The following is a 22915-nucleotide window of genomic DNA, read 5'->3' on the forward strand; positions in this document are numbered from 1 at the left end:
GCTTTCACCCTTATCAAATCTATAGAGAGAATTTACCTTTACTACCTGTGTCGGGTTGTCAAGACCATGTATTTCTTCAATAGGTGGTAAATTCTTAACATCTTCAGCTTTAATACCCTTTTCTTTCATAGATTTCTTTGCCTCTTGCATATCTTCAGGACTGAGAAATAGAATACCCTTTTCTTCGGAGTTGGCTTAGGAATTGGTTCAGGAAGTGTCCAATCATTTTCATTGCTCAACATATTATTCAATAGCAATTCAGCTTGATCAACAGTTCTTTCCCTAAAACACAACCAGCACAACTATCCACGTGGTCTCTAGAAGCATCAGTTAGTCCATTATAAAAGATATCAAGTATTTCATTTTCCTTAAGAGGATGATCAGGCAAAGCATTAAGTAATCGGAGAAGCTCCCCCAAGCTTGTGGGAGACTCTCTTCTTCAATTTGCACAAAATTATATATTTTCCTTAAGGTAGCTTGTTCCTTATGAGCGGGGAAATATTTAGCAAAGAAGTAATAAATCATATCATGCAGACTACGCACACAACCAGGATCAAGAGAATTAAACCATATTTTAGCATCACCCTTTAATGAGAACGGAAATAACTTAAGAATATAGTAGTGACGAATTTTCTCCTCATTAGCTAACAGGGTGGCCATATCATTTAATTTAGTAAGATGTGCCACAACAGTTTCAAATTCATAGGCATAAAAAGGATCAGATTCAACCAAAGTAATTAACTCAGGATCGACAGAGAAATCATAGTCCTTATGGGAAATACAGATAGGTGAAGTAGCAAAAGCAGGGTCATATTTCATTCTAGGATTCAAGGATTTTTCTTTCAGCTTAGCTAACAGTTTCTTAAGATCATATCTATCATTGCAAGCTAAAAAGTCTCTAGCAGTTTCTTCATCCATAACATAACCCTCAGGCACAATAGGCAATTCATATCTAGGGGGAGAATCTTCATGATCACTTTCATCAATATTATCAGTTTCAATAATTTCATTCTCTCTAACCCTAGCAAGTTGTTCATCAAGAAATTCACCTAATGGCACAGCATTATCAAACATAGAAGTAGTTTCATCATAAGTATCATGCAAAGCAGAAGTGGCATCATCAATAACATGCGACATATCAGAATAAATAGCAGGAGTAGATGTCGCAAGTTTACTCAAAACAGAAGGTGAATCAAGTGTAGAGCTATATGGCAGTCCTTACCTCCCCTCATAGTTGAGGGAAAAATCTTGGTTCTTTCATCTTTCAAGTTCTTCATAATGATCAACAGATATAAATCCCAAGTGACTAAAAGAATAGAGCTATGCTCCCCGGCAACAGCGCCAGAAAATAGTCTTGATAACCCACAATTATAGGGGATCGCAATAGTTTTCGAGGGTAGACTATTCAACCCAAATTTATTGATACAACACAAGGTGAGCCAAAGAATATTCTCAAGTATTAACAGTTGAGTTGTCAATTCAACCGCACCTGAAAGACTTAATATCTGCAGGAAAGTATTTAGTAGAAAAGTAATATGGATGTAACGGTAACAGTGGCAAAAGTAATAGTATTGGTTTTGTAGTGATTGTAACAATAGCAACGGTAAAGTAGCTAAGCAAAGATTAATATATGAAAAGCTCGTAGGCATTGGATCGGCGATGGATAATTATGTCAGATGTGATTCCTCATGTAACAGTTATAACATAGGGTGACACAGAACTAGCTCCAGTTCATCAATGTAATGTAGGCATGTATTCCGAATATAGTCATATGTGCTTATGGAAAAGAACTTGCATGACATCTTTTGTCCTACCCTCCCATGGCAGTGGGGTCCTATTGGAAACTAAGGGATATTAAGGCCTCCTTTTAATAGAGTACCGGAACAAAGCATTAACACTTAGTGAATGCATGAACTCCTCAAACTATAGTCATCACCGAGAGTGGTCTCGATTATTGTCACTTTGGGGTTACCGGATCATAACACATAGTAGGTGACTATTGACTTGAAAAATAGGATCAAGAACTCACATATATTCATGGAAACATAATATGTTCAGATCTGAAATCATGGCACTCGGGCCCTAGTGACAAGCATTAAGCATACCAAAGTCATAGCAACATCAATCTCAGAACATAATGGATACTAGGGATCAAACCCTAACAAAACTAACTCAATTACATGATAAATCTCATCCAACCCATCACCGTCCAACAAGCCTACGATGGAATTACTCACGCACGGCGGTGAGCATCATGAAATTGGTGATGGAGGAAGGTTGATGATGATGATGATGACAACGGATTCCCCTCTCTGGAGCCCCGTATGGACTCCAGATCAGCCCTCTCGAGAGAGATTAGGGCTTAGCAGCGGCTCCGTATCATAAAACGCGATGAATCCTTCTCTCTGATTTTTTTTCTCCCCGAACGTGAATATATAGAGTTGGAGTTGAGGTCGGTGGAGCCTCAGGGGGCCCACGAGACAGGGGGCGCGCCCCCACCCTCGTGGACAGGGTGTGGGCCCCCTAACGTTGATTCTTTCGCCAGTATTTTTTATATATTCCAATAATATTCTCCGTGAAGTTTGAGGTCATTCTGAGAACTTCTATTTCTGCACAAAAATAACACCATGGCAATTGTGCTGAAAACAGCGTCAGTCCGGGTTAGTTCCATTCAAATCATGCAAGTTAGAGTCCAAAACAAGGTCAAAAGTGTTTGGAAAAGTAGATATGATGGAGACGTATCAGAGCCTCCCTTGCTGGGCAGGCGAGCCCGGCAAGGGGCCAGGGTACCACCAGAAGCAACCAGCCAAGACTCCCCGGCGGCGCCTGCCGGGGCTCGCGGGGCCTGAACTACCCCGCCAACCGCGCAACTGCGACCCACGTCGTCAATCAGTGCGGTGTCAAGCCGCAAGGTGATTAAGTGGCAGCATTCGCCACATGGCAGCCATCTCCTACAAAAGAAACCCACGATTGACACCCGTCCAGCGACGTGTCAAGAGAACAGATGCGGAGCTGGCAAGATAAGCCCGGTGTGCCACCCCGGCTCAGAGAAACCAGAACGCCCCATATTCCAGCCCAGAGATCGAGGAGAAGTCTTCTGGAATATGGCACTGCTTAGCATAGAACAAATTAGCTCTTTATTACACTCTATTTGGGTACAAGGGAATTACATCGGCACGACGACACTACGCCTGCCACGGTTGCTCCATGCAAGCAGCAGAACCACGCGATGCAGCGGAATAACTCTAGCAGCGGAAGAGCGATGATGGTGATGAACTCCACTCCGCAGGGACTCTGGCTGGAACGCTTATCCTAGCTCGCAAACAAGGGATCCATGACAAACAAGCAATCAAAACCAGCATGACCTACAAGCTGGCATGACACGCCAGGTCAGTACATTGAATGTACTTGCAAGCTCACAGCAACCAAGGCAATCGAGACATACAACAACATGGCAATTACAGGTTAACAAGGATTAACATGATATTATTAGAACAACATGGCATGAACAACGTGATACATCAACATGGCATGAACAACATGATACAGCTAGAACAATACGAGCATGGCATGAACATATAAACATGATGACTCTATCATGCAACATGATGACGTTATCATGCACCAACTTACTCTGTTCGGGTTACCTCATAACCAACACGGACATCACACGATCATCTCAGGATCCAATCAAGCTTGGTATTAACCATACTATAGTATTCATTACATGACCACAAGGAGCTTGATCTTCACCATTGACTCTCGCATAACACCACAAATATCCATCAACTCGGTATCCTCGATACCACGGTGATCATCTCACGATCACAACCAATCTCTTTCTCATCATCGAACCAAGGTTGTTATTAAGCAAGTTATTATTATTGTTGTTGACCCATAGTGTGACCAACTACAAATTGGGCCCTTATCCGCGGGCGCGGCTATCAATAGATTTAATATACACTCTGCAGAGGTAGCGCACTTTACCCACACCACAGAACCCATGGCCTCGCACTCCCATTCGGGTGGACCAACGGCGTTCCGACAAAACCGTCCTACTGCCATGACACTCTCCCGGCCACTCCGACTAACTCCCCTCTGGGCTGTCATGGGTGGCCCCGTGCCTACCAAAGACACCAACGGCCATCGTACTGGCAAAAACAATAAACGGTCCCAAACAGGGACATGTGCACATAACCAAACTCGGGCTCACAAGGCTTATGTCGTCCTACCTGGCCAAGGTAGCACCCGCGCATAACCTTCCCTCGTTGGAGGCACCGGCGGGAGGCACAACAATAGACCCAGTTAGGACCTTCCCATTAGGTAAGCGTGGTTGCACTGGTCAGCTCGATATGGTGGCACCATGACTCAGCCAACAGTTGTTCAAGTTCAATTTAAACCGGTTAAACTTGAATGCAATATGCTAAGCCATGATAAAATAAGATGATGCATCATCAATGCATGAGCATGATATCAACATAAGCACGGGGTGCAACATAACTATCCACCATATCAACCATGAATCATATCCAACTGAGCATAGCATAATGACGAGCATGAATATTACAAGCACAACACTACTCATAGCATAACACGACCATTATCATCAATAATAAATACCATGTAAGAACACATCAATAACATTACCGAGTAAACACTTAACCAACTAACAGCAAAGGAACAATGCATATCAAGAGTACTCGGTAACCGACGTTAGTCATGCACCGAAGAACATGACCGACCCAACATGTACTACTATCAAGCATGGCAATAAGAAAGTAATTCTAGCAGGTAGAACATGTTAACAGAGTGCAAGAGAACATAGCGTGACGGTAATCACTGATCCATAAGCATAACTGAAATAACGACAATAGTAGCAAAACAAACATACAGTTATTAAAGATTCAAGTTGAAAACAAATGCTACTGCATGGCTATCATGCAAATTGTGGTTGTGGCTTGCCTGGGGTAGAAGAAATCACCGGGAAGGCGTGCGAGAAGCTCGCGGAAAGAATCGCCGGAAAACGTTCTCTCTCGGAGGGGCTGATTTAGTACAAGGGCAAAATGGGCATTTTTAGAATGTCAAAACATGGTGAAAATGATACCAATAGAACGGGCTTGACGAAACGAAGAAGTTGGCTTTGGATTCACCTTAAACGGAGTTAGGATCAAAAAGATATGAGTGTTTGTCTGCCAGGGACCCATCTGTAAGAAAAATCTTTACAAACTGGGCCCGGACAGAAAAACAGAGAGCGTACGTTAAAGAATACGTCTTCGCTTGAGGAAAAACGGATTCCAGGATGAAACAGAGAGAAAATACGCTTTCATAAAGCGTGTTTTAGGCCGAAACAGAATGAAACATGCTTTCCAGCTGGGAGGACGTATTCCGAAGAACACACCTCCACTTATCCAGCGTGGCAAGGCGGGGCCGGGTGGCTTAGAGGCTTACAGGTGGGACCCACCTTATCCATCTCTCTCCTCCTGGCTCCTTCCTCCTCCTCCCGACCGGGCACGACCGAACAGAGGAGGGCCTCGACACCGGCGATGGCCCGGGCAGCTCCGGCAGTCTCCGGACGCGCCGAGGCCACTGGAGAGACCGGCGAGGAGCGTCGCGTCCATCTGAGCAAGCTTCGAGCGCCGTGGAGGGACGGAGCGATGGCGCCTCGCGAAGACAGAGAGCGTGCTGCGGCGGCCGAATCTTGGGGTCGCGGCCTGGGGCACTCCGGCGGGAAAACGAGAGGCTGGAGAGGAGCTATGGGGTCCGGGTGGTCCTTTGGTGAGTTCAGGAGGGAGGGGGGGCTTGGATAGCTCGGATTTAAGCCGAGCTTCGTGGCGGCCATGGGGGTCGAGGAGAGCTCCAGAGGCTCATTGGAGAGGCTGGGCGGGACAAGAGGAGGGTTGTGAGGCTGGTGGTGAGCTCGGGGGTCTCGGGGGAGGGCTTAAATAGGCGCGAGGCAAGGAGGCCGAGCTGGCGTTGCCGAGGATACATGTCCGGCGCCGCGGACGTGTGTGCACGCGCATGAGCTCGGGGTTAGGCGACGAGAGGGAACAGGAGGGAGAGCTCACGGGGAAGGGGCGACCAAGGGAGCGCAGGGAGGAAGGGATGAGGAGGAAGACGATGGTCGGCGCACTGTGCTCCTGTGGGCGTTCGGCGGCGAGCGTCGGTGAGGAAGCGGACGAAGGAGGGTGCGCTGTCCAGGGGTGGCAACAATGAGGTGAAGACGCCATACATGCTCACGCGCGCGAAGATGACGAGAGGGAAGAGGACGAAGCAGAAACGACGCCCTAGACGCAGCCACGGCGCACAGAGCGCGTGCACAGGCACGCCATTGTCACGGTCACCACGAGCACTGGCATGTAGCGGGGGAAACAAGCTAGAACGTGTTGTCTAGTGGTAAGTTCATCCAGGGGAGGTTTCAACTGCGGTGGTAGATTGGTTAAAGATGTTGTGGTTAAATGGTAAGTGAGTTCTGAAGTTTACTGTATCAAACTAAACCATGATGTAGTGTTCAACAGATATATGCTAAGGGATAAATAAATTGTCTGGAAGCTTTAGGATAGGAAGAACTCTAATCCTGTGCATTTTGGTGTGATTTGGACAAGTATTTAATACACTTGCTTTGCAAATGCATAAACTGATCCAGAATCAAAATGATGAAGTGGCAGTCACTAGTAGTAACCACTTGAGCTGAAAATGAACATGGAAGGATGATTTGGTCATATGAGAGTGCCATAAAAATTTCATGCCATTTGGCCAAGCCAAAATGGTACTTCCTTCATACAGCACATCTCTGGACAGAAACTTAGGAAAAATCCTGAGAGAAAATGGCTAGATGAAATATGCTCAAATTTGGTAGAGATAGGTTATATGGGTAGGAAAAGGCCCTGGAAAAGTTTCAGCAATAATGGAGCAAGATAAAATATACTTGCTTCACTAACTGAAAATTTGGGCAGAATCAATGATTTGGTCATGTGCTCACATAGATGATTAGATAGGGTTGCAAATTGGAGGATGGCATTTATATGAGCACATTAAGGAGTATGCAAAATTTGCAACTCATTTGGATAACCCTAGCTAGCACTTCCTTCACAAAGGCTTCCCTCAGACAGGAACTTTGAAAAATCACTATGGAATATTGGCTTCACAATGTGCCATTTAGGACAGAATAGGAAATGAATCATTTGAGCATGATGGAGAATATGGCCAATGAAATATGTTGCCATGTTTGATGAAGATATGACCCAAACAATTTATTAGAATTATTTGGGATTTTTAGGAGTGATAGAAATATAGGTTGCTTCACAACCTAGGGCAAATTGGGTTATTCATTTAATAGAAAAGGAATATTCCCAAGGAAAAGAATATTGGGGTTTGGCTAGGATGAAAATGGCAAGGTCTTGGGAAGGGTTGAGGATGACAAGCCACTCTGGAAAGAAAGAAGAGGTCATCTTCTTCAGTTTCCAGACCACCTAGCCACGGAAAAAGAAAACTCAAGCAAAAACTTCGGAAAATCAAAAGAAAAATAAAGGGCCAAAAATCAGGTTGTGACACCCGACAGGCTTTGCCGGGCAGCTAGTAATGTGACACAAAGCAGTGCATTTAATGCACCCTGTCAGCCTGCAGAGTTAGGTATGATACCACTATTTGCTATCATATCAATGGATAATGACTGTTTTGCCACTATGGTGACCCCTTAATCTATAAAAGGAGGCCCATGGCAATCGTAGGAGGGGGTTAGAGGGTTGGAACCTTGACAAACCCAAGCCACCATACGCTTGTGGTCACCGTAGCCCTGAGGCAGGCCTTGCCTGGCAAGTGTACCACACACCACCACGCTCATTTCCACCATCAATCCACCAAAGCAGGAGTAGGGTCCTAGGCCTCGCGGCGGCCCGAACCTGGGTAAATTGCTTGTGTGCTCTCTGTCATGCTGTCGCGCGCTATTCTGCTCTTTGTGCAACGCGACGTCCCCTGTCGAACCAGCAAGGGGCCGCCCAGTCCCATAGGTGGCCGCGGATATCCCGCGGCATCTTTGGCGCACCAATTAGGGGGCTCGCTTGTGCAAACCTGAAAGCGTGCGCAGCGCGTCATCTTCATCACTATCTTCATTTTCGACGACGCCATCAACCATGGTGCCCAAGAAGAAGAAATCCGGCCCTTCGGCCCAGCCAACCACCTCGAAGGCTCCGGCGCCCGCGGCCTTAGACACCGCAGTGGACGCGGGGACAAGTGAGGACGTGAGCGCCACTGGGGGCTTGGCAGGAGCAAGTGGCGCCATCGCCACCCCCTACGGCAAACACAGGGGCTGGAGGTGTCGGAGGAGAATAGCTTCAGCAGCGTTTTGACGGTCAAGCTCCGCAAGGTACGGATGGGAGGGTGACTCCATTTACATCCCCTCCTCCCACCGATGGGCAGAGCCTCAGCAACGGCGCTCAGTCCGGGATGAGACACCGTCCTCCGGTCGTCCCTGCCACGGGGGCGGTCATGACACATGTGTCTCCTCCCAGGTGAGTCGACCCTACCACTACGCTCGGCGGAGCTGCGGACCCACGAGCGCCATCGCCGCGCGACCCTGCTGCCCAGATGGCCGCCACACCACAGCGCGGACGCGCCACCGTTGTCACCCTCGCGGGCACCGCCAGGAGCTAGGCGACGGTGCGTTCGAGGTCATCAACTTACATGCCAAGCACAGCCACGGAGGTTGTGGCGCGGGCCCAGCTGCTACTAAAGTTCCCGCCAGCAGCCGAGTAAATTGATGAATGGCGTGACCATCCAAAGTCTGATTGGTTTCGCTGAGGCTGGGGGCTCGCGGCGCGCTGGCCCGCCACGACCTCCCCAAGCGACGACAACTACCCGTACCGTTGGCCGAACGAAGGGGGCTGTCCCCACTGTGTAGTCCCCACCACGGCAGCAGGCGCGGGCGCAGCAAGATCAAGACCCCGACGACGTCTCGATGGCCTCTTCTGACCCACGAGCATGTTCGAGCCCACGGCAAACCCCGGAGGATAGGTGGCGGGGAGACGCACGCGTCATTATGGGGCGGCCTCTCGATGACCCCAGCCAGGCCGACGGGTGCGGCGGCCTCAACGTCGACGAGCCTGCGTTCGGTGTTGGCGGTTGCCTACCTTTCGAGGTTGGCTGCCCTGCCTTTACACGCCAGCTGTGGCAAGTCCATTGGCCGTCCGTCCGCATGTTCAAGCCGGACATACCCGAGAAGTGCGACGGGAGACTGGACCCGGCAGAGTTCCTGAGCATCTACACCATTGTTGTTCAGGCTGCCGGGGGAAGGGATGAGAAGGTGTTCGCCAACTACTTCCTGTTGGCTCTCAAGTCCAACATGAGATCTTGGCTCATGCACCTGCCGGAGAACTCCATTTCATCATGGGCAGACCTGTGCCATGAGTTCATCGGTGCCTTCACCGGTGGCCACCAGGAGCCCGACAGACCCAGCGACCTACAACTTCTCCAGCAAAAGAAGGAGAAACTCTCCATAAGTATTTACAAAGATTCAGTAAAGTTCATAGGAATATTCCCAATATCCATCCCGCAGCTGTTATAGCAGCCTTCTAGTCCAATGTGCACAACCGTCGCATTCGTTCCAAGATGAATGTGCGGTTGCCCAAGACTGTGAAGGAGCTGTACACACTAGTGGATAAGTGTGCTCGGATGGAGGAAGGAAGGAATTTGCCCGGGCCGGAGGTTTGCATCAATGTTGATTCAGAGGAAGAAGATGAATCAACGAGTCAGAGAAAGGGCAAGAAGCGCAACAAGAAGCCAATAGATAAGGCAGTAATGACTGTGGAAGGTTCTGGCATGCCTAGTACCGGCAAGAAGGCCAAGGCTAAGGCCCCCGGCAAGGAATTTTCCGCGTGCACCACCTGCCGGGAAGCCGCTACCGTGGAAAAAGCCGGGAAAGGTGATGGGCCGTACTACAAGATCCATCGGACCAAGGGCCACGACCTCCATGAGTGTTATCAAGTTGAGTAGCCTGTTAAGAGACAGAGAGCAGAGTATGATAAGTGTGATAAGGAAAAAGGTCAGAATGCTGCTGGCGGAAAGAGCCAAGGCAGTGAAGCAAACCACCCCGGCAAACCCTTTCGAAACCAAGGAAAACCCACCAGGGGCCAAGAGAAGGAAACCTGTGATGATCTGAGTGATGGAGGGAATGAAGAGGAAACCGGTGAGTAGGAATTTCAGAGGGCCACTGACGCCCTATGCATTTTTGGGGGTGCATCTTTGCACTCCTCCCATCGCCATCTCAAGCGATGTGCATGAGAGGTCAGTGCTGTGGAGCCAGCGCCAGAGGCCCGAAAGCCGCTCAAATGGTCCCGCACGCCCGTCATCTTTGATGAGGAGGACCACCCTTGCCGCACCACCACGGTAGGGTGTTTGTCGTTGTTTGTCTCACCAACAATCTGCAACCTCAAGGTCACGAAGATGTTAGTGGATGGCGGGGCCAGGTTGAATCTGATTTCCCCAGTAGTTATTAACAAGCTTAATATTGGAGAGCAGAGGAAAGAAGAAGGATTGTAGGACCTCCAGCAAGGAGTCCGGGAAGTGTGCCCCCTTCGAGTGCACGACACCCGTTGACGACGTGCCGGAGTGTTCCAATAGCAAGAGATCCAAGGTTGCAGCATCCCAAGTGAAGAAGGTCCCGGCAGGGCTGGCTGGTGTTGATGGTACTTTCACCATCAGCGCCACCCTTGATGACAAAGAGGAAAGCGCGCTCGTTGCCTTCCTGCGGGCGAATATCGATGTGTTTGCCTAGCAACCATCTGATATCCCTGGTGTTCCCACGGAGGTAATCGAGCACCACCTTGTTGTCTGCCCACATGCCCGACCCGTCAAGCAGAAAGTTACAAAGCAAGCCTTGGAGCGGCAGTAGTTCATTGCCCAGGAAATCAAGAAGTTAGAGGTAGCTGGATTGGTCAGAGGAGTACTGCACCCCACATGGTTGGCAAACCCAATTGTAGTTCAGAAGGCGAATGGGAAATGGAGGCTTTGCATTGATTTCACATATCTCAATAAGGCTTACCCGAAGGACCCATTCCCCTTGCCACGCATCGATCAGATTGTGGATTCTACTTCAGGTTGTGATCTGCTCTCCTTTTTGGATGCAATACTCCGGATATCACCAGATCTTCATGTCCAAAGAAGATGAGGAGAAAACATCATTCATCACTCCATGTGGTACGTACTACTTTGTTCGCATGCCTTTCAGACTAAAGAGTGTCGGGTCCACTTTTGCAAGGGCAATCCAGATTGGTTTTGAGCCACAGCTACACAGAAACATAGAAGCATATATGGATGACATTGTGGTCAAAACCAAGGATAAGGCCACCCTTATCCAGGATTTGGAGGAGACATTTGCTAATTTGCGCAAGATCAACTTGAAGCTTAACCCGGAGAAGTGTGTATTCGGTGTTCCCTCCGGCAAGCTACTTGGATTCTTCGTATCCCATTGGGGGATTGAATCTAACCCCCACAAGATCAAGGCCATTGAGCAGATCCAAGCACCAAGGATACTTAAGGATGTGAGGCGCTTGACGGGATGCGTTGCCGCGCTAAGCATATTCATTTCCAAGTCTACCGAGCGTGCCCTACCGTTCTTCAAAATTTTGAAGAAGGCAGGGCCTGTGAAGTGGACCCCAGACGCAAATGCAGTTTTACAAGAGTTGAAGACTTACCTGTCATCTGTGCCTACCTGGGTTGCACCCAAACCTCAAGAGTCATTGCTTCTTTACTTAGAGGCAACCAACCAAGTGGTCAGTGCATCCTTGGTAGCACAGCGAGAAGTGGATGAAGTAGAGAGCGGCTAAACCGCGGCAGAGTCAGAAGAGGATCAGAACAATAGTGAGGACGACAACGAGTGCAACCCCAAGGAAGCGGCAAGGAAGAAAGTGGTGCAGCACCCAGTTTACTTCGTCGGCTGCTTGCTACAAGGAGCTAGATCGAGGTACTCTGGTGTGCAAAAGTTGATCTTTGGCCTCATCATGGCCTCAAGGAAACTGTGCCACTACTTCCAAGCCCATGAGATCACAGTTGTTACTCGTTTTCCGTTGCAGAGGATACTCCGAAAGCCTGAGGCTACTGGCAGAATAGTGGAGTGGGGTTTGGAGTTATCCAGCTTTGGTTTGAAGTTTGAGAGCACTTCAACCATTCAAAGTAGGGCACTGGCAAAGTTTATTGTAGAATGGATGCCAACCCCTGATGAGGAAGCAACAAAACAGCTCTCGCCGGCAAGGAATCCCCCAAGAATGGATTATGTATTTTGATGGTGCTTTTTACCTACAAGGTGCAGGGGCTGGCGTGCTTCTTGTTGCCCCCTCCGGGGAGCACTTGAAGTATGTCATCCAAATGCATTTTTCCCGGGAAGAAGCCACCAACAATATAGTTGAGTATGAAGGGCTCCTTGCCAGGCTCAGGATTGCACCAGAATTGGGAATTAAGAAGCTGATCATTTGAGGAGATTCACAGTTGATAGTGAGACAAGTCAACAAGGATTACCAAAGCCCATTGGTGGAAGCATACATTGAGGAAGTAAGGAGGTTGGATGAGCGCTTTGACGGGTTGCAAATAGAGCATGTACCCCGTGCAAAAAACAGCATAGCTGATCACCTGTCAAAGTGTGTTGCGCAGAAGCTTCCTATGGAACCAGGAACTTTTGTTCTCCACCTCTATCAACCCTCCGTATCACCAGCCATAATGGCCTAGAAAAGGATAAAGTTGGACTACGGTAAGCCTCTCCCGAACGAGCCATCCGCTCTCGGCAGAGACCCTACCGGAAACAACTCCTCACAGCCTGCCAGACCACCCCCTCCAGCCGGACCTATGGACCCCGCGAACGAGGCTGGTGCTCCCACAGCCGAGGAGGTGCCACTAGTCCTCGTTGCCGAGCCCCAGGCTCCAGCTTTGGAAAGGCACATCGTCCGCTTCCTCCAAACCGGAGAACTCCCCAGCGACTCAGATGAAGCTGAGAAAGTAGCCCGGAGGGCCAGTATGTATCAGTTTGTCGATGACACTCTATACAGAAGACGGCCCAACGATGTGAAATTGAAGTGTGTCTGCCGGGAGGACGGAAAGGAACTGTTGGCTAAGATTCACGGAGGAATGTGTGGCTCACACATTGGATCAAGGGCATTGGTTGGGAAAGCATTCCGGCAAGGATTCCTTTGGCCCACAACCCTCCAAGACGCAGTTGAGCTCATCACGACATGTGAAGCCGTCAGTTCCATTCCAAGAAAACACACCTGCCTGCCCAAGCTCTTCAGACAATCCCTATGGCATGGACATTTTTGGTCTGGGGGCTCGATATCCCCGGCCCCTTCCCCTGAGCAATCGGCGGCTTTGAATTCTTATTTGTTACCATCGACAAGTTTACAAATTGGCAGGAAGTGACTGTCGTGAGGAAGGTGACTGCTCAGTCAGCTATCAAGTTGTTGAAAGAATTGGTGTGTTGTTTCGGAGTTCCGACAAGGATCATCACTGACAACGGCACCCAATTCACGAGCCACACCTTCATGCAATATGTTCGATCCCTCGGATGCAAGATCTCATTTGCCTCTGTGGCACACCCTCAGAGCAATGGACAAGATGAGAGGGCGAATGCTGAAGTGCTTCATGGACTCAAGACAAGAACTTTCAATACGCTGCAGAAGCACGGCAGACGGTGGATCTAGGAGCTGCCGATAGTTCTCTGGTCCGTCAAACGACACCTAATCGAGCTACCGGGCAGACTCCCTTCTTCCTGCTCTACGGGGTAGAAGCAGTTATCCCCACAGAACTCATTTACGGGTCTCCCTGGGTGCTTGCCAACGATGAAGTAGCGCAAGATCAGTACCGGCGTGACGACGCTGTGCTACTCGAGGAGAACCGTCTTCGGGCTGCTACGTGTGCTGCACGCTATCAACAAGCCCTGCGTCGCTATGACAGTTGCAGGGTTCGTGCCCAGTGTTCTGAGGAAGGTGACCTTGTCCTTACGCGCGTTCAGTCTGCCAAGGGTACACACAAGTTATCACCGAAGTGGGAGGCCCTTAGCGGGTAGTACGAGTCTCCAGACCCGGCGCAGTCTGCCTGGATACCGGAGATGGCACACCGTTGCAAAACTCATGGAACATTGAGCATCTCCGTAAGTTCTACCCATAAGGCGCAGAGGCTGTTGGGCCCTGCCCGGCAGCCACCCATTGTACATGGCATTGCCGAAGTTGCATGTAACCCCTTGTACAAGCCGGGGCGATGACCCCGTGCAAGAGAAAATAAATAACCATTGTAGGGGGGTCCCAACTAAGATTGCATGCATGCACAAGCACACCCAGATCATTGCATAAGCACTTCATGAGCATTTGCATATGCATATAGATAGGATTGTATCCTGCATTCTTTCTCATCTACATGGAGTTGCAGGTTCCTGCCGTGAACCTAACTTCGACAAAGGACGAGAAGATTGCACGGCACGGCGATCCATGGCAAGCCAAATAGATAAGTTTACCTCTTGTCCATTGGTATTCTGTAAAGCTACAACTTTGCATGAGAAACCCGCACCTCCCTCTTTGAAACTTAGGTGATCCCATCCATGATTTGAACACTACTTCAGTCAGGGTGGTCGTAGTGCCCTTTGGGAAAAAGGAGTTGGCGGGGGGATGGCCCCTTTGTCTGTTCCTCGGCAGACGTAGTTCTCCAACAGACAAAGAGGGTGTCGGCGGGATATCCTGCCAGGGAAAACTCGTTTATTCTATTAAAGAGGCACTTTGCCTCTGCATGGACATACACATGCACGAGTTCCCGACAAGGTTCATCTTTTTCATTCTTATGCAGTTACAAGTACAAGCATGTAACGCCCCGGACACACCCGCAGGTGGTCGTTACTCCTGGCGGGATCTAGACTGGCCCCACAGATCAAAAGAGGGTGTCGGCGGGATATCCTGCCTGGGAAAGCTCGTTTATTCTATTAAAGAGGCACTTTGCCTCTGCATGGACATACACATGCACGAGTTCCCGACAAGGTTCATCTTTACCTCTTGTCCATTGGTATTCTGTAAAGCTACAACTTTGCATGAGAAACCCGCACCTCCCTCTTTGAAACTTAGGTGATCCCATCCATGATTTGAACACTACTTCAGTCAGGGTGGTCGTAGCGCCCTTTGGGAAAAAGGAGTTGGCGGGGGGATGGCCCCTCTGTCTGTTCCTCGGCAGACGTAGTTCTCCAGCAGACAAAGAGGGTGTCGGCGGGATATCCTGCCAGGGAAAACTCGTTTATTCTATTAAAGAGGCACTTTGCCTCTGCATGGACATACACATGCACGAGTTCCCGACAAGGTTCATCTTTTTCATTCTTATGCAGTTACAAGTACAAGCATGTAACGCCACGGACACACCCGCAGGTGGTCGTTACTCCTGGCGGGATCTAGACTGGCCCCACAGATCAAAAGAGGGTGTCGGCGGGATATCCTGCCTGGGAAAGCTCGTTTATTCTATTAAAGAGGCACTTTGCCTCTGCATGGACATACACATGCACGAGTTCCCGACAAGGTTCATCTTTACCTCTTGTCCATTGGTATTCTGTAAAGCTACAACTTTGCATGAGAAACCCGCACCTCCCTCTTTGAAACTTAGGTGATCCCATCCATGATTTGAACACTACTTCAGTCAGGGTGGTCGTAGCGCCCTTTGGGAAAAAGGAGTTGGCGGGGGGATGGCCCCTCTGTCTGTTCCTCGGCAGACGTAGTTCTCCAGCAGACAAAGAGGGTGTCGGCGGGATATCCTGCCAGGGAAAACTCGTTTATTCTATTAAAGAGGCACTTTGCCTCTGCATGGACATACACATGCACGAGTTCCCGACAAGGTTCATCTTTTTCATTCTTATGCAGTTACAAGTACAAGCATGTAACGCCCCGGACACACCCGCCGGTGGTCGTTACTCCTGGCGGGATCTAGACTGGCCCCACAGATCAAAAGAGGGTGTCGGCAGGATATCCTGCCAGGGAAAACTCGTTTATTCTATTAAAGAGGCACTTTGCCTCTGCATGGACATACACATGCACGAGTTCCCGACAAGGTTCATCTTTTTCATTCTTATGCAGTTACAAGTACAAGCATGTAACGCCCCGGACACACCCGCCGGTGGTCGTTACTCCTGGCGGGATCTAGACTGGCCCCACAGATCAATACTAGTCTTTTCTACGCACTTTGTCCTCACTCATGCGCACCCGTGAGCAACTTCCCGGTCGGTCACCCATCCTGACACTACTCCAAGCTGACCACGCTTAACTTTGGAGTTCTGTCCGAATGGGCTACCGAAAAAGAAGGAATTCCTTATTGATATGAGTAGTCTATCATCCCTAATAAGCCAGGCCATCACATACACCCCCACTCAGAGGAACCGACGTCCTCGTCGGGCCACAGGAACGTTCCCTCTTAGCACATACGTCTGTGCTTCCAGTCCAGTACATGTGCCATGCCGTGTGCCACGACGGGTCACAAATGTCATGAACAACATGACCACGCACTTGTCCGCAACCATCCATGTAACCGCGAGGGTCGGCTCTGATACCAACTTGTAACGCTCCGGACACACCCGCTGGTGGTCGTTACTCCTCGAGGGATCTAGACTGGCCCCACAGATCAATACTAGTCTTTTCTACGCACTTTGTCCTCACTCATGCGCACCCGGGAGCAACTTCCCGGTCGGTCACCCATCCTGACACTACTCCAAGCTGAGCACGCTTAACTTTGGAGTTCTGTCCGAATGGGCTACCAGAAAAGAAGGAATTCCTTATTGATATGAGTAGTCTATCATCCCTAATAAGCCAGGCCATCACAAAGCATTACAGAATACAAAGATGGACTCGAGAGATTACATTATTTCAATTAAAATTTGGCAATTGCCGGCTAGTTTAAGATTTAAAAAAGATAAGTGCCCCGTTACGCCTTTGCCCCTCTCCATCTCCTATAGGAAGAGGTCAAAGGGGACGGAGGCGTGCACAGCTAGGATACGGCGCCTCCCCAGGATCAGGGCGGCACCGCTCCCCGACAGGGAGGAAGAAACCGGAGGGCAGGCATGGATGGTGATGCTGCCGGAGGACCAGATGGGTGGCACAGAGTCACCAGCAAACACAACTCGTCGGAACGGTCGTCCCCGTTCTTGACGCATCATGGGGTTGCCGGTGACGTCCGCATCACTACCACCTGAAGTCCTCGGCGCGACCACCACGCTGGGCACCATGCTCTCTAAACCATCCCATAGAGAGCATTGTCGTCCCCGGGAGCCCTGACGTTAGAAGTCACCGCACGTCTCGAAGACGTGTGAGAAAGCAAGGGCCTTCCCGTCCGACGAAGAAGACTGCGTCCAGGAGGAGCCAGATTCACCCCTGTTGGCGGCGAATCTCTCCTACGGCTCCTCCCCGATGCCGCGAAGGGACGAAGCATGGGGAGCGATCGACTACCACGCGACGTGCCCATCTCGAGTCGCGGCATGGTGTTGGCCGCATCCCATCCCACTAAAGTCAAGGCCACAGGCGACCCGGCGGGAAGCGCGCTGGGGTTGCCACTCTTGGCGCCGGTGCCCGCGTCGGCCGAACCTTCCTTTTAGATCCAAGAGAAGTCCCAAATAGAAGCCCGGGGATGGCCCTGGGCCTTTCCCTTAAGCATTACCAGAAGAAGCAGAGAACCAGAAGAAGGGGAGGAAGAATGCAGGGATGAGTGACTCCGCCCTCCTCTGCTCCTCCCCTTTTATAGGCCGGGCGGGGAAGGGCGGCTGCTCCGTCAACAGGCAACCACCGCCCTCCCCCGCCAATTCAAGGCGGGCGGGCCCTCTTCAAGATGCTCTTCCACACTACGTGCCTTCATTACCTACCCCGCGCTATGCATGCAGCATGCGTTGCTAAGGATAAGAGCGCGCCACGGGAAGAGTAATTTGGCAGTTTCTACCCCATGCGTTAAAGTCATTCACGGGCCATCACTGCCATGGCCCCACCACCTTTGGCTTTACAAAACGCGCGGGGAAAACGAAAACTGCCACGAATTCAAGACTAATGAAGCAGCAAAGGAAAACCTCAAGGGGGCAACCCCTTCAGCAGCCCTGCATGTGCACTTATTAGGCCCTACCCTGCCGACGCAATGTAGTGCGATTGGGGCAGGCTTGAGGGCTTCTGTCGGTGCAACAGACCCCAGGTATGTTACCCAACTATGCACAAGCACAAGATTAGGATTGAAGCACCAGATCAAGAGAGAGGTCGAAAACCAACAGATTTGAAGTACCTGCATACAACCTAGAGAGACCAAGGGCAAGCCAGGGAAACAAGATATCCATGAGGGAAAGAGACTCCCTTGCAGGGCAGGAAAACCCAGCAAGGGGCCAGGCTACCACCAGAAGCAACCAACCAAGACTCCCCGGCAGCGCCTGCCGGGGCTTGCGGTACCTGAACTACCCCGCCAACCGCTCAACTGTGACCCATGTCGTCAATCAGTGCGATGTCTAGCCGCAAGGTGATTAAGTCGCTGCATTCGCTACATGGCAGCCATCTCCTACAGAAGAAACCCACGAGTGACACCCGTCCAGCGATGTGTCAAGAGAACAGATGCGGAGCTGGCAAGATAAGCCCGGCAGGCCTTGCCGGGCAGCTAGTGATGTGACACAAAGTGGTGTATTTAATGCACCTTGTCAGCTCGCAGAGTTAGGTACGATGGCACTATTTGCTACCATATCAGTGGGTAATGACTGTTTTGCCACTATGGTGACCCCTTAATCTATAAAAGGAGGCCCATGGCAATCGTAGGAGGGGGTTAGAGGGTTGGAACCTTGACACACCCAAGCCACCATACGCTTGTGGTCTACGTAGCCCTGAGGCAGGCGTTGCCGTGCAAGTGTACCACGCACCACCACGCTCATTTCCACCATCAATCCACCAAAGCAAGAGTAGGGTATTAGGCCTCGCGGCGGCCCGAACCTGGGTAAATTGCTTGTGTGCTCTATGTCGTGCTGCCGCGCGCTATTCTACCCGTTGTGCACCACGATGTCCCCCACCAAACCAGCAAGGGGCCACCCTGTCCCATAGGTGGCCGCGGATATCCCGTGACAGGAAATAAGCAAACCAAAGAAAAACGGAGTCCGGAAGGTACCCGAGGTGGGCACAACCCACCTAGGCGCGCCTGGCAAGCCAGGCATGCGTTGGTGTCTTGTTCCCACCAGGGGTGCCTTCCAGGTCGCTTATTATTTTCCTAATTTTTTATCTTCCAAAACAAACAGAAAATATTTTTGCGGATTTTTCGGAGTCCGTTTACTTACCGTATCACATACCTCCTTTTTTCACGATTCTAGAGTGTTCCAGAAGGTTTCTTTTATGTGTTCTTCCGGTGTCGTAGTTTGGATAATATTGCTTTCAACATTACTGGGCATACCTGAAATATAATGTTTTATGATGCCATCTTTTAACTTTTTCTTTAAATAACTTGGCATTTTCATAAGATTGGGTTCTCCATTCATCTAATGAGTTAATATCAAATAACCTCTTCTCACCAGCAAGTTTGAAATCATAGTTGAGTTCTTTAATTTCCCAATAAGCTTTATGTTCTAACTCAAGAGGCAAATGACAAGCTTTTCCATAAACCATTTTATAAGGAGACATACCCATAGGATTTTTATATGCCGTTCTATATGCCCAAAGTGCATCATCTAATTTCTTAGACCAATTCTTCTAGGACCTATTGACAGTCTTTAGCAAAATTAATTTTATTTCTCTATTGCTAAGTTCAACTTGACCACTATACTGAGGATGATAGGGTGATGCAATTCTATGGTTAACATCATAATTGGCAAGCATTTTACGGAAAGCACCATGAATAAAGTCTGAACCACCATCAGTCATTAAATATCTAGGGACTCCAAACCTTGGGAAAATAACTTCTTTAAGCATTTAAATAGAGGTGTTGTGATCAACACTACTATTTGGAATAGCTTCTCCCCATTAGAGGAAGGAAAAGGTCCCATCTAATCGAATTCCCAAACATCAAATTGTTCAATAGCAAGTGAATAATTCATAGGCATTTCTTGACGCTTACCGATATTACATATTCTTTGACATTCATCACAAGATAAGATGAACTTACGAGCATCCTTGAAGAGAGTAGGCCAATAAAACTCAGATTGCAATACCTTGTGAGCAGTTCTGTCTCCCGCATGATGTCTGTCGGCGTTCTGGGAATGGGGGTCCCCAGACTTGCCTGCCTGTGGCCTGTGGCGTGGCTCAAGTGGGGGCCCAGCGCGGCCCATCTTCATCAGTTCAAGCTCAAGACCCTCGCGAGGGGCCAAGCCTCGCGGGGCGGACGACCGGAAGCTTCCTCAGTGGCAGCCTCATCAGGCAGGCTCGCGACGAGGCGGAGAGATCAAGGCAGGGGTACCTCGCGAGGAACCCGTGACGCAAGCCATGACGATCGAGACTAGGAGGGCGCCGGCCTGCGCAGCGTCCTTGTTTCCTCTTTGGTGCAAAGGGGGCAAGCACAGGCCAAGGCATCGGGCAAAGGTTGCCATTCCGGTGCAACGAGACCAAGACCAGCAGAGCGGCAGGACGGAGGTCACCGTGGAGCCCAACACGGCGTCATCACCAGTACTTTTGGCAGCCGAAGACCACCTTTGGTCAGGATAACTTGTACTAGATGTTCCCCTTCAAAATGGCCCTTCCCGCTCATTATTTGGGGAGAGGCCCAGGGCCCCTATAAATAGAGCTAGCCACCACAGAGTAGAGACATCTAGAAAACATCTAGAAAAACCCCGAGACATCCAGAAATCTGGTAGAGCCCTAGCAGAGAAAGAGAGAGAGGCGACTGAACTCACCCTAGCAGTTCATCGCACCAGCTCAAGAACACCTCTCGCGAGGCTGTTCTTCCCTTGTATTGTTCATCAGCAGCCCCTGAGGCAATCCACCACACCACACACTGGAGTAGGGTATTACACCACAACGGTGGCCCGAACCAGTATAAATGTTGTGTCCCTTGTGTTGTTCGTGGTTTCCAGCCCAAATCACGCGAGGAGATTGGACGTAGGTCGGTAGGGGAGAGATCTCCGCGCGCACCCCAGTGTTCGAACCACAAGGGTCTGCCGGAACCCGAAATCCGACATTTGGTGCGCCAGGTAGGGGTGCGCCGGAATCTTCCTTCCGTTGTTCGCGTGTGATCTTCTGTCGTGTCCATGGCTGATGCTCGTCGGGCTCGCGCTGAGCGCCGGGCTGCTCTCGCCACCCGCGTCGCCCAGACGGCGCCCGTCGGCAGACGCCCTCGTCGTTCCCCATCGCCTGCCGCCAACGCCGCCACCGACCCGGCGGGGAACGAGCAGCAGGCCTTGTCCCAGCATCCTTCGGTACGGCAGGAAGGCCGCACTGCCACACCGCCGCCAACTCCAGCCGCTTCGTCGTCCCACGCCCGTCCTGCCCTCATGAACACGCACGCCACGCTGCTCCTGGCAAGAGAGCTCCAGCACTACCGCCCGGTCGACGGCCTCTACGAAGACTGGGTCGCCCGCATCACCGAGCTCGTCAGCGCCGCAGGGGGCTCCCCCTTGCCGTCCCTCTAGCTGCCTCGCCCTCCATTCCACGCAGGAGGCGAGGATCAGGAAGTGCCTCCACCACCTCCTCCCCAAGAAGGCGCCCTGGCTCCAAGGTGCGCAGCCCCAGGGCGAGACCCTCCGTGTCCGGCGCTTGCGCAGCAAGAAAGGAGCTGCCAAGAGATCCCTCATCCCCAAGAAGGCGCACACACGCTCCCGGCACCGACGCGCCAAGATCGCGTCCCTGCACCTCCACGCCAAGCCCCCGTGCTGCTCCAAGCGGCGGTGCACGGTAATCCCTAGGAGCAAGCCCAGTACCAGCAAAAGGCACCGGTGGCCACAGCGGGCTGCCGTGCCCTCACCCCCGAGCTACGCGGTGTCGCATGGCCAGGCAAGTTCAAGCCTGACCTGCCCCCTCGCTACGATGGCATGGCGGACCCTGCGGAGTTCCTGCAACTCTACGAGCTATGCATCGAAGCCGCCAACGGAGACGAAAGGGACATGGCGAACTGGTTTCCCGTGGCGCTCAAGGACGGGGCCCGCACCTGGATCCTGAACTTGGCTCCTGGCACAATCTCCTCCTGGGATGAGATGCGCACTCGCTTCATCGCCAACTTCCAGGGCACTCGCGACCGGCCCCAGCCGTGAGCGATCTGCGCTGCATCAAGCAGTAGCAAGGGGAAACCCTGCAAAAATACATCCAGCGCTTCAACAACGCTCGCCTCAAGATCCCCAAGGTGACTAAAGAAGCCATCATCTCGGCCTTCTCCGATGGCGTACGCGACGTCAAGATGAAGGAGGAGCTAGCAATCCATGAAGACCTATGCACATCCCTGGAGATGTTCAACTTGGCGACCAAGTGCGCCAGGGCGGAGGAAGGGCGCCTTTCCCTCCTCGAACTCCCGGCTGCCGACCCAGAAGAGAAGAAGCCCAAGGCCAAGGACGTGAAGCGCAAGGGGGTTGCCGTGCTTGCAGCGGAGCCAGACACCAAGCGAGGCACGGATCAGCCCGAGTCATCCAAGGGCAGCCGGTACTGCGTGTACCACGACCTCCACACCCACAACAACAATGAATGTCAAGAGCTTAGGGCCGTGAGAGATGGACGTGTCGGCCGACGCCCCGAGCGCAACGACAGGGGCTATGGCCGAGGAGGAGGAAGAGGTGGCGGACGATGGGAAGACCATGGCCCTCGCCAAGGGTGGCGTGACCAACCTCGCGAGGATCACTGGCAGGACCAGCCTCGCGAAGGAGGCTAGAGAGATCAGCCTCGTGAGGATCGCCCGCGCGGCAACGCAGGCCTTCCTCCTCTGCTGCCACCACCAAGGAGGAACGAAGACCAACATCAAGACGAGGGGGCTGGGGGCTTCCAGGAGCCGCGCGCAA

At 51.0% G+C, this 22915-nt stretch overlaps 1 long non-coding RNA gene across 1 annotated transcript; it reads right to left on the minus strand.

Annotated features, from left to right (window-relative positions):
- Positions 1 to 2130: 2130 nt before the first annotated feature.
- LOC147976448 (uncharacterized) lies at positions 2131 to 6573 on the minus strand. Its single transcript, XR_015601504.1, has 2 exons — positions 3171 to 6573; positions 2131 to 2951 (listed from the first exon to the last, which is right to left on the minus strand). It is a non-coding gene; the product is annotated as an uncharacterized LOC147976448 (long non-coding RNA).
- Between the last annotated feature and the right edge of the window lie 16342 nt (positions 6574 to 22915).

The sequence above is a fragment of the Triticum urartu genome, chromosome 4A, assembly GCF_056163025.1.
Source record: "Triticum urartu cultivar PI428250 chromosome 4A, HENAU_Tu73, whole genome shotgun sequence".
NCBI lineage: Eukaryota > Viridiplantae > Streptophyta > Magnoliopsida > Poales > Poaceae > Triticum > Triticum urartu.